This window comes from Sturnira hondurensis, unplaced genomic scaffold (genome assembly GCF_014824575.4).
Source record: "Sturnira hondurensis isolate 20B ecotype Veracruz unplaced genomic scaffold, ASM1482457v3 Scaffold0002840, whole genome shotgun sequence".
In the NCBI taxonomy this organism is placed as follows: domain Eukaryota; kingdom Metazoa; phylum Chordata; class Mammalia; order Chiroptera; family Phyllostomidae; genus Sturnira; species Sturnira hondurensis.
This window is the reverse complement of record NW_028075471.1, coordinates 17,426,872-17,439,809: the sequence shown is the minus strand read 5'-3', so window position 1 is coordinate 17,439,809 and position 12,938 is coordinate 17,426,872. Positions and strand designations below refer to the sequence as shown.

At 39.0% G+C, this 12,938-nt stretch overlaps 1 pseudogene; it reads left to right on the top strand.

The window, feature by feature from the left end:
• Positions 1–526: 526 nt before the first annotated feature.
• Positions 527–1,009, top strand: LOC118983674 (ubiquitin-like; annotated as a pseudogene).
• The last annotated feature ends 11,929 nt before the right edge of the window (positions 1,010–12,938 follow it).

Here is a 12,938-nt window from a genome sequence, read left to right as displayed (position 1 = left end):
GTTTGACACGAGAATAATTTAATTGTTTCTTAATGAGTAATTGTCATAATCAATAAAAATTAGAGAATAAAACATGTTTCTTACATGCTATGTGTTACACTGATTGTTAGGAACCAATACTCTTTGTCAGACGTGAGGAAGAAAGAGATTCTGTCTTCAAGATCATTACAATTTCATGGAGAAATTATGTAAGTATGAAAAATTATAACACATGGTATAAAGCATATAAATGGTGATTCTACAGCAGTTTGGAATAATCATCCTGTACATTTTTAAGGATATGGATTTACCATATTAGCATTACCATTTTTGTAAAGCATAAAGACTAAATTATTTGATCCATGTATAATCTGAATATTTCAAAAAATAACAACCAAAATTGAATTTGTTTAGGTAATAAGAGAACTAAGGCAATTTCAAAATCACTTAACTCTTTCTTCTCAATGAGGTGGCGGAGTGTGTTGCTTGTTGTGACTGTGCAGCATTCCCAGCAGACAGGTGGTGGTGACCTGCAGCATTCCCAGAGATGCAGATCTTTGCAAAGACCCTGACTGGCAGGACCATCACCCCTGAAGTTGAGCCCAGTGACACCACTGAGAATGTCAAAGCTAAAATTCAAGACAAGGAGGGCATCCCACCTGACCAGCAGCGACTGATTTTTGCGGGCAAACAGCTGTAGGGTGGCTGCACTCTCTCAGACTACAATGTTCAGAAAGAGTCCACCCTGCACTTGGTGCTTCGTCTGGGTGTTGGCGTCAGCGAGTCTTTGGTCCTCCAGCTCGCCCATAAGTACAACTGCGACAAGATGATCTACCGCCAAGTGTTATGCCCACCTGCACCACCACGCTGTCAACGATAGCACAAAGAAATGTGCCCACACCAACAACCTGCACCCCAAAGAGAAAGTTAAATAAGCCCCCTCTATCACCTCCTCTGGCCTATAAGGCGGTCTTCTGCCTAATCCCTGTGACGCTGGGGCCTCAATAACATTTCTCTTTCATTGACTGGGAAACAAACAAACAAACAAACAAAACCACTTAAAGTAGGACAACAATTAAAAAAAAATAACCCTGGTCAGTGTGACTCAGTTGATTGGGACCTGTCATGGGAAGCAAAAGATTTGAGTCCGGAGGGACTTCCGCCAAGATGGAGGCATAGGTGGAAACACTGTGCCTTCTCCCACAACCAAGTTTGAATACAACAAAAGTTTTGGAGAACTAGGACACACCCAAAGACCAGAAAATGGAATTATACGGAAGTCCAACAACTACGAACCGTTCAACGGGGGTGGTAAGAGAGGCAGAGCCAGCAGCGGAGCTGGGTCGGGCAGGACAGATCCCCCAACCTAGGCATGCAGGCAGCCCAGAACCAGTCGGGGTGCGGGGCAGACTGACCGGGGTCGCACAGTCACGCACAGTGAGACGGACCACGCAGGCCACAGGGGGTGAACCCAGTGGTGGAGGGCTGACAGCGGTGGCACACTTCCCTGCAGTGGAACGAAACACATGGGCCTGGTGACGGTGGTGGGTGGCTGCGGTGCCGGTGGGGGTCGCGGCAGCCGGCGGCAGAGGGAAGCCATTGTCCCTCTTTGACCCTGCCCCCACATACAACGTCACAACCCAGCGACTGAGTTGCCCTGCTCTAGTGAACACTTTAGGGCTCTGATCCTGCTACGGAACAGGCACGAACAGCCCAAAAGGTGGCGCAAGAAGAACTCAAGGTCCCAGAGCCAATAACTCTAAGCGACCGAGAAATTGCCAGCCTCTCAGAAGCACAATTCAAGACACTATTTATCAGGATGCTCACAGAACTGGTAGATTATAGTCACAAATTAGAGGAACATAGTCACAAATTAGAGAAACATATGAAGGCTAAACTAATTGAAATGAAGGGAGATGCACAGGAAACCAATAGAGATGGAAAGGAAACTGGGACTCAAATCAATGGAATGGACCAGAAGGAAGAACAAAACATCCCACCAGAAAGGAATGAAGAAATGAGAATTCAAAAAAATGAGGAGAGGCTTAGGAACCTCCAGGACATCTTTAAACGTTCCAACATCCGGATTATAGGGGTACCAGAAGGGGGAAAGAAACAGCCACGAGTGGAAAACTTATTTGAACAAATAATAAAGGAGAACTTCCCCAGTCTGGCAAAGGAAATAGACTTCCAGGAAATCCAGGAAGCTCAGAGAGTCCCAAAGAAGTTGGACCCAAGAAGGAACACACCAAGGCACATCATAATTACATTAGCCAAGACCAAAATGAAGGAGAGAATCCTAGAAGCAGCAAGGGATAAGGGGACAGTCACCTACAAAGGAGTACCCATCAGACTGTCAGCGGATTTCTCAAAAGAGACCTTACAGGCAAGAAGGGGCTGGAAAGAAGTATTCCAAGTCATGAAATCCAAAGACCTACAGCCAAGATTGCTTTATCCAGCAAAACTTTCATTTAGAATGGAAGGACAGATAAAGTGCTTCTCAGATAAGGTCAAGTTCAAGGAGTTCATCATCACCAAGCCCTTATTATATGAAATGCTAAAGGGACTTATCTAAGAAAAAGAAGATGAAAAATATGAACAGTGAAAGGACAGCAAACACACAGTTATTAACAACCACACCTAAAACAAAAGCAAACCAAGAGGACAGCTAGATCAGGAGTGGAACCATAGAAATGAAGAACACATGGAGGGTTAGAAACAGGGGGGTGGGAGGAGGAGAAGGGGGGAGAAGGCACAGAAAATAGCATAGATGGTAGGTAGAAAATAGATAGGGGGAGGGCGAGAATAGTGGGGGAAATATAGAATCTAAAGAACTTGAGACACGTGGTTATAAACTAAGGGGGGGAGAATAGTGGGGGAGGGAGTGTGCAGGTGGAGGGGAATGAAGAGGGGGAATAGAACAACTGTAATGGTATAGTCAATAAAATATATTTTAAAAAAAAAGATTTGAGTCCAGGTCAGGGCATATACCTAGGTTTGCAATTCAGTCCCCAGGAACACGTGGGAGGGGGTGGGCAACCAATCAATGTTTCTCTCCCACATCAATGTTCCTGTTCCTCTTTTGGTCTTTCCTTTGCCCTCTCTCTAGAAATAAATAAAATCTTTTAAAAAATAAAGTAAAAGATAATAATTTAAACCCTTCTTTTAAAAAAAGACTATTTAAATGGGCCAACTTTAGAAACATCCAAGTACAAAATACCTTTTCTTATTTTTTTGATTCTGGGTGTAATTAAAAAGTTCCTTTAAAAAATCACTCAGTTATTAATGAGGTTATAAATTAACACCCATATTTACCATCACTTTAACATGGTTTTACCCTAAGAATATCTTACATCAAATCCTCAGTAGCTGGAGGGTTCCCATCATACTGTATACCATCTCTGTTGCTTTACAGTATATATGGAAATAATTTTTATATTTGTTTGCCTAATTGTCTTCTACTTAATCATCGGCTTATATTTAATTAGGATTTACTGGAAAATTAGTCTATATGAAAATGAATGGTTATGAAGGTAAAAATCTACATTTTATACCTTCTCAGATGACATTCAGAAGACATGATGTATCTGAAATCCATAGCTCAGGGCATCTAAGGTAGACTTCTGAATTCTCCTCAGAAAGAAGAACCTGAAATATGAGTCTAGATTATGGACATGATCGTAGGGAAGAGGAAAAGAGGAGTGGAAGTAGGTGAAAAACATACAAGGAAGGATAAGGTAACTAATTGCGTGTTTTTAAGTTAGTCACTATTGAGGTCAGTAACAAACGGGTATAGGAACAGAACATTGGGACAAAGAAGCTCTCATTCCACTTGGATTGCTAAGGTGGAAAACTGTAAATGTGGGACTTCCAATGACCTTTTTATATGGTTTATGTAGAATCCTTGTCTTTGCAATGCAGCCAAGCAAAGACATGAAGTCTAGATTCCTGCAGCCCTGCCTTTGATATTCTGGTATGTCCCAGAATCCTTCCTAACTAATGAGAGCCAAAATATCACAACTTCAATTTGTTGTTTTTAAACTAACTTGAGTTCATTTTCACACATTTCCATCAGACTAGTCACCAAATCACTCTGGTACTCCAGTACAATAGTGGATCAATCTCTCTCTCTCTTTAATTTCTCTCTATATAATATATTTAAAAATAATGATTTCTGCAAGTTTTATTATTTAAAAAAAGCTTCCATGGGCACACACATCACTTTTTCAATCTCCCAAGGCAGTAATTCCTAGCTATTTATTTTTGTATTTACCTCCAAGTCTCTAAAAATAAACATGCAATTTTACCTTTTTATCTATTGTTTCATTCTGTATTGTAGTTATTTTTGATACATCCACTGGGATTTTGGTTTTTTATCTGTCCTTTGATCTGATGTGTCTTAAATCTTTGGAAGTTTTTAGATCCCTTTTTTTGTCTGTAGGGTTCTGTGATTTTGTAATGTGTTATGGTGTGGATCTACTTTACATTGTACTGAAAACTTAGTAGGCTTTTCAAATTTTGTATTACATATTTTTTATTTCTATAAAGAACATTTGAATGTGGAACTTTCTGGTGAGATCTTCTAATTATCTCACCCTTTCCCTTCCACTTTCCAGCTCCATGACTTTTTACATTAATTTCAGAGGCATTTTCTCAGTTTTTGTGAGATTTTATCAATTCTATAATCTAGTCCTACTGAGAATTTCATTTCTTCTATTTTAATTTTAATTTCTAACACCTTTATTTTTGTTTTCTAAATTCCCCCTTTTGTTTTCAGATTTAATATTGTCATCTCCTACCTCTGTAGATACTAATGACAGATTTTTTTTTAATTTTAAGATTTTCGGATGATTTCCAGTCAAGATGGTGATGTAGGCAGACATGGCTCACATTTTGCACAAATATATCAAAATTACAACTAAAATATAGAACAACCATCACTCAGAGACATCAGAAATCAAGTTTAATGGAAGTCTGAAAACTACAGAACTGAAGAAACCACATTCATCCATCTAGTAGGAGGGACATGGATACAGAACAGGCTGACCTTACACCCAACTAGATAAAAACTTGGGAGGGATATCTCAGGAGTGAGGAGTCCCAGATCTACACCAGGACACCCAGCCCAGGACTCCAGTTCTGGGAAGATAAGTCCCCATAGCTTCTGGTTGTGAAAACCAGCAGGGATTGAGTTGGTGGAGGAGGCTGCTGGAGCCCTAAGCAGTTCCTCTTAGAGAACACACATATGAACTCAGCTATGAGACTTGCTCCCTCTGAGCTCCAGTACTGAAGTGGCAGCTTGAGGAGCATCAGTAGTGTACAGGGAGAGACTGAAGTGTCTGGCATAGGAGCAAGCAGAGGCCATTGTTCTTTGCTGAGCCCTCTCCCCACAGAGCTGGTAGGCTGGTGCCATACGTGAGGCTCCATCAACTGGCTGACACTGTATGACCCACCCTAGAGATCCAGAGTCTCCTACCCTGAGTCTCTACCCTACCCAACTTATGGGCCCACCCAAGCTGCTTTTCCATGTGAATGGCTGGTCTTCATTTCTAAATCCTATCAAACAAACAGCTGGCTTCAGTGAGCCATAGTGGCAGCCAGATTAGTGTCACAGCATGACCTCACCTGGGAATCTCCAAACCCAGCACAAGTAGCAGTCATTGCAGATTGCTTTATATCTCAGGCAGGATGCCCCAGACAAAACACAGGTGGGGGGACTGACCTTGGCCTGCACCACCCCAGAAACCCCAAGGCCAATGTACCCAGTAGACAGCTATAGACCACATCAGACCACCAACATCTTATCCCTGCATAGATGATCCTCCACGGAAGGTGGAGGTTGCTGGGTAGTGGTCATAGCCAATCCTTACAGGTGACTGGCTTGGGCAAATCCTTCCCATTGATCTGCCAATAGCAACCAAGGCTAAACTACAAGAGGAGGGTGCACTCAGACCTCATGAAGGTGCATGCACACCTCAAGTATCCAGTTTGGGTGAAAGGGGAGGTTGTGCCACTGGACCCTACAGGGCACTTACTACATTAAGCCACACTATCAAGACACAGGGTCAAAGCAGTTCTGCCTAATACATGGAAACACAGGGAGGCTGCCAAAATGAGAAGACAAAGAAACATGGCCCAAATGAAAGAACAGATCAAAACTCCAGAGAAAGAGCTAAATAAAATGGAGATAAGCAATCTATCAGATGCAGAGTTCAAAACACTGGTTATAAGGATGCTCAAGGAACTTAGTGAGGACATCAGCAGCATAAAAAAGACCCAGTCAGAAACAAAGAATGCACTAATTGAAATAGATAAGAATTTACAGGGAAACAACAGTAGAATGGATGAAGTCAAGACTCCAGTCAGTGATTTGGAACATAAGGAATCAGAAAACAACCACACAGTACAATAAAAAGAAAATAGAATCCCCCAAAATAAAGATAGTATAAACAGCCTCTGGGATAACTTTAAGAGTCCAACATTTGCCTCATAGGGGTGTGAGATGAGAAAAGAAAGAACAAGAAATTGGAAATTTATCTGAAAATAGTGAAAGAAAACTTTCATAATTTGATGAAGGAAATAGACACATAAGTCCAGGGAGCACAGGGAATCCCAATTATGATGGATGCAAAGAGGCCCACTCCAAGACACATCATTATTAAAAGGCCAAAGGTTAAAGATAAAGAGAAACTCTTAAAAGCAAGAGAAAAAAGTTAGTTACCAGAAGGTTGCCAGATGGGACAGGGGAGGATGAGAATTGGTGAAGTGGTGAGGGGGTTAAGAAGTACAAATAGGTAGTTACAACATAACCATGAGACTGTTAAGCACAGTATAGGAAATGGAGTAGCCAAAGAAAATATGCATGACCCATGGACATGAACAATGCTGGAGGGACTGCCTGAGGAAGTGGGGGCTGCTGGGTGAAGGGGTACAAAGGGGGAAATCATGACAACTGTAGTAGCATAATCAATAAAATATAATTTTAAAAAAATTTGTATTCCTGCTCCCAACAACTTGCTTATTTCTGTTTGTATGTTTAGGCTAGAACCCTTCATATTGGAGCTTTTGCTAAGTAAGATATCAGGCAATCTTTGCTTGTCTGCTCATGTTTTAAGAGCAAGAGACTAAAAAGTGGATTGAATGCTTTGTGTTCCTGAATAGTCACCTACTGACAATGTGTCTCATTATAGACTGATATATCTAGGCTGGTTCATTGAGAAAATCACAGTGTCACGGTTCTTACGGATTTGCTCCTGGACTACTCAGATTCACTGGAGAAAAAATATTCCATCTCCAGCCTTTAAGGTTTCTGCTGACCAATTGGATGAACAGGACTTGTGGAGTGGTTAATCTTAACATTTATAGCTGTAAAGATCTTTAATTTCTATCATTTTAATGCAGAAATTTACATACTGAGCCAAGATCCCTTTGTTTTATAGTCTCCTTTTTGTTGTTGTTTTGAAAATTCCAAGTTATGTAGAATTTTAGACATTTTGGCTGCTCCTGACCACAAAAAATGGAGTGGGTCTCTTCCCTCTTGCCATGGAATATGCACACAAATTCATCTAACCAGAGGTTCTCCTCCTGGAATTCTCAACTAGTGATCCAGAATGTGAGGATCTTGAGGTACATTTATGAATGGTGTTGCACAAATCTAATTATTCTTTGGTGTGAATATTTTCTCTTGATCTCCCTTTAGGATTACTTAGTTTCAGATTTGTGTCTGCATTCCAAAAATGGTACTCCAGGCTTACATTAATTTTTTGTGAGCCTCTTAGAGCCTGCCAATAAATTCTTTTTTTGCCTGAGATTACCAGATCAGTTTCTGTTGCTTGTAACCAAGAAACTGTAACTAACACAACAGCTACATCTCCAGTTTCATGGTGCCTAAGTTCCGCAAGATTATTGAAGATTTTTATGTGGTCACATTTCACTCAAATACATGTACAATTGGTTTAAAAATTATACTGTGCAAAAACAAATTTTATAGTTAATAAAAATTGATAAAACTAATTAAAAATAAAATCTCAGAGATATCTTTTTCAGAAAGCTGTGTGATTTTTTTCAGTGGGAAGATCTGCCTAAAGGATTTCAGATTCAAAATTTTTTGTAAGCTTATATAGTCAAATGAACTACTCAGTCACTTTAGATATTTTTATGACTTTATTTCCTTAACATAGACAACTAACTAGTCACCTTTTTGCAATTAGTAAACACTTTTCTGTAAATGTGAAGGAGAAACAAAATTTTTACTCTGAATATACACTCATTATTCTATTTGTTTGGTTTGTGGTATCTTGAAAAATATTGCCTCAAAAGTATTTCCAGTTCTCTGCATACCTTTCAAATATTTCTTACCTTATGTTTATTTTCTCTTTTATTTTCCAGGTTTTTGTTTATTTTTTCCATTACAGTTTCATTCTCATGTCCTCCTCCCCATCCCTGCAATCACCACACTGTTGTCAATGTTCATGACTCCTTTTTCCTTTTTGATCAGTCTCCCCACCTGCTAGCCCACCCTTAACTGTCATCCTGCTCTCTATGAGTCTGTCTCTATTTTGCTTGTTAGTTCAGTTTGTTCATTAGATTCTGCATATGAGTGAAGTTATATGGTATTTGTCTTTCTCTGACTGGCTAACTTTACATAAGATAATGTTTTCTAGGTCCACCCATATTCGGCAAAGGATAAAATTTTCTCTTTGTTATGTCTGACTAGTATTCCATTGTGTAAATATCCCAGAGATGCTTTATCCACTCATCCATTGGTGGACACTTGGGCTGCTGCTATACCTTGGATAGGTATAAATAATAAATAATGTTGCAATAAATATAGGGGTACTTAACTTCTTTCAAATTAGTGTTTTGGGTTCCTTCAGACATATTTTGAGAAGTGGGACTGCTGGGTCAAAAGGCAGATCCATTTTTAATTTTTTGAGGTATCTCCACATTGCTTTCCACAGTGGCTACACCAATCTGCATTCCCACCAACAGTGCAAAAGTGTTCTCCTTTCTCTACATCCTCATTGGCACTTGTTGTTTATTGATTTATTGATTATGGCCATTTTGACAGGTGTGAGATGATATCTCATTGTGGTTTAAATTTGCATTTTTCTAATGATTACTAATGTTGAGAATTTTTTCCTATGTTTATTGGCCATCTGTATGTCCTGTTTGGATAACTGTCTATATTCAGGTCCTTGGCCCATTTTTAAATCGGGTTGTTTGTTTGTTTGTTTGGTGTTGAGTTATGTAAGTTCTTTATAAATGTTGGATATTAACTTCTTATCACATGTATTGGCAAATATGTTCTCAAATTCTGTGGGTTATCTTTTTAGTTTGTTGATGTTTTCCTATTATGTGCAAAACCCTTTTAGTTTGATGTATTCCCATTTGTTTATTTTTTCTTTTGTTTCCTTTGCCTGGGGAGGTATATCTGACAAAATATTGCTATGAACAAAATTTGAGATTTTGTTGCCTGTGTTTTCTTCTATAGTATTTATTGTTTCAGGTTTAAAATTAAATTCTTTAATTCATTCTGAATTTTTTTGTGTGTGGCATAAGAAAGCTGTTTAGTTTCATTTTTCTGAACCTATCTGTCTAATTCTCTCAAAAGCATTTACTGTATAAAGTATCTTTTGCCCATTATTTGTGCTTGCTTCCTGTTTTGAATATTAATTAACTATAATGGTGTTCATTTATTTCTGGGTTCACTATTCTGTTCTATTGATCTGTTTGTTTTTATGCCAGTATTATTCTCCTTTGACTACTATGGCCTTATAGGATAGTTTGAGGCAGGTAGTGTCATTCCTCCAACTTTGTTCTTTTGTCTCAGGATCACCTTTTGTGATTTCATATAAATTTTTGAAATATTTATTCTAGTTCTGTGAATAAATATTTCAAAAATTTACATTGGAATCTTGATAGGAATTGTGTTGAATCTACATAATGCATGGCTAGCATGGACATTCTATTGATGTTAATTCTTTATATTCATGAATATGGTATGTCTTTCTACTTATCTGTGCCATCTTCAAATGTTTTTCAGTGTCTTAGAATTTACCAAGTACAGATTTTTACATCCCTGGTTAGGATTTATTCCTATGTATTTTATTCTTTTTGAAGCAATTGAGAATGGGATGGTTTTCTTAATTTCCCTTTCTGTTAGATCATTATTGGCATATAGAATGCCAGTAATTTCTGCATATTAATTTTGCATCCTGCTATTTTGCTGAATTCATTTATCAGATCTAGTAGTTTCTTGGTGGAATCTTTGGGGTTATCCATGTACAGTATCATGTCACCTGCAAATAGTGTTTTACTTCTTCCTTTCCAATATGGATACCTTTTATTCTTCTTGTCTGATTGTTGTGCTTAGGACTTCCAGTACTACATTGAATAAGAGAGATGAAAGGGAACATCACTGTTTCGTTCCTGATCTTAAGGGGAATGCTTGTGGTTTTTGCCTGTTGGGAATGATGCTGACAGTGGATTTGTCATATATGTCATAATTAGATATCCTGCCTCTATTCCCACTTCGATTAGAGTTTTTTTTTATCATGAATGGGTGCTGGGTTACATCAAATTATTTTTCTGCATCTATTGATATGATCATGTGGTTTTTATCCTTCATTTTGTGTATGTGGTGAATCACATTTTTTGATTTGCAAATGTACCAACCTTACATTCCTGGAATAAATCCCACTTGATCATGGTGTATGATCTTTTGATTCATTGCTGTATTCAATTTGCTAATATTTTGTTGAGGATTTTAGCATGTATGTTAACCAGGGATATTGACCTATAATTTTCTTTCTTTATCTGGTTTTGGAATTAGAATAATGCTGGTCTTATAAAATGAGTTCGGGAGCATTCCTTTCCCTTGGATTTTTTGAAATAGTTTGAGAAGGAGAGGTGTTATTTCTTCTCTGTATATTTGTGAAAATTCCCTTGTGAAGCTGCCCAGTCCAAGGCTTTTGTTATTCAGGAGTTTTTTTTATTATTGCTTCAATTTCACTAGGTATAGGCTGTCCATTCATATTCTCTGATTCTTCCTGATTTAGTTTTGGAAGATTGTGTGTTTCTAGGAATTTATCTATTTCTTTCATGTTGTCCAGTTTTTTGGCATTTGTTGGGAACCGCTCTGCCTGGTTTCAGGAGTTGTAACTGCCCTCCATGGCTAAGGCTGAGTGAGTGACATCCAGACTGTGAGCCACTAAGGAGACAAAGCTTGTCTCTGGCAGCAACGCTGTTTCTGCTTCAGCCCCCACCCCTGGTGCTTGGTTGGTGAGTTTATGATGGGAAAGACCCCTCAGAGGAGGGGCAACCTAGGCCAGGCATGATCACTTGGGAGGCCATCATGGAAGGACTTGGGGGGCTGCAACAAAGAGGGAGTGATGGAGCCTCACTCCTTAGCTATTCTGACATAGCCCAAGTTCCCATTTCCATCTGGAAAAAGCACTTCCTGGCTCTCGTCCACTTAAGTCTAAAACTTATGATGGAGGAGGCAGTGCAGCCCTTTGCTGGCTAGAGTGGGATCCGGCGTGATATGGCATAAGAAAGAATTCCTAGAGTCCTGTGAAGCCTGCTGTGCTAAGAGTGCTTTCATTCATATGATAAGGGTCTGAGCAGGAAATGAGTATGTCTCCCAAAGTTTTTGCAACCCTCTTACCTGACAGACATTGACTGAGACTAAGCCCTCAGATTTCTTTGAAATGTTATCTAGTGTTTGATCTTTGCCTCCTGACATTGATTGATGAGCTTTACCTGTATTCCTGTTTATTACAACCTGATAAAAACCATTGAAGAAGAGGTTCTTGGCCTTTCTCTTCTGAGAGATTGGCCACCTTTCCTCCCCAAGCAGATCATATCTTGGTAGTTTCACTGTCATCCGTGGTGGATGGGGGGACTTTGCGGGCAAAGTTGTCCCCACATCTGGTGCCCAAACAGGGACCTGATGATCCAGGACCTGCTTCAATCTAGAGGCTATGAGCCATCACCATGGACAGCACGCCTAAGTGGATGGAAATTAGCGCTTCATCCCCAGAGGGACAAGGGGCACCTTTTGGTAAGACCCTCAGGTATGTTACAGATAAGAGGAAAGGTTACTGTTACCACCCCTTAAGTGGTGTTCTTATTTCTCACTTTCATCAGCGGTGGATTGGGGGCAAAGTTGCCCCCACAGGCATTGTTGTACATCATATTTTCTTACAGTCCTTTGTATTTCTTGGTGTCAGTTGTTATTTCTCCTATTTATTTATTTATTTCTGATTTTATTTATTTGGGTCCTCTCTTTTTTTGTCAGTGAGTCTGGTTAAAGGTTTATCAATTTGTTTATTTTTTCAAAGAATGAGTTCTTGGATTCATTGATCTTTTGTATTATTTTTATACTCTTTTTCATTTATTTCTGCTCAGATCTTTATTATTTCCTTCTTTCTACTCATTTTGGGCTTTGTTTGTTGTTCTTTTTCAAATTCCTGTAAGTGTAATGTTAGATTGTTTATTTGAGCTTTTTCTTTTTTTTGTTTTGTTTTGTTTTTGAGATAGGCCTCTAAATGCCATGAACTGCCTCCTAGGATTGCTTTCCCCATGTGCCACAGATTTTGGATTGTTGTATTCTCATTTTCATTTGTTTCCAGGTATCTTGATTTCTTCCTTGATCTTTCTGTTGACCCATTCATGGTTTAACAACTTATTTGGCTTCTGTGTCTTGAGTATTTTTCATTGTTCTTGTGATTGATTTCTAGTTTCATAGCATTGCTGTCAGAAAAGATGCATGATATGATTCCAATGTTCTTGAATTTATTGAGACTTGTTTTGTGTCCTAACATGTGGTGTATCTTAGAAAGCATTCTATGTGCATTTGAAAATTATGTATATTCTGCTGCTTTGGGGCGAACTACTCTGAAGATATCAATTAAATCTATTTGATCCAGACTGTCATTTAAGGCCACTATCTTCAT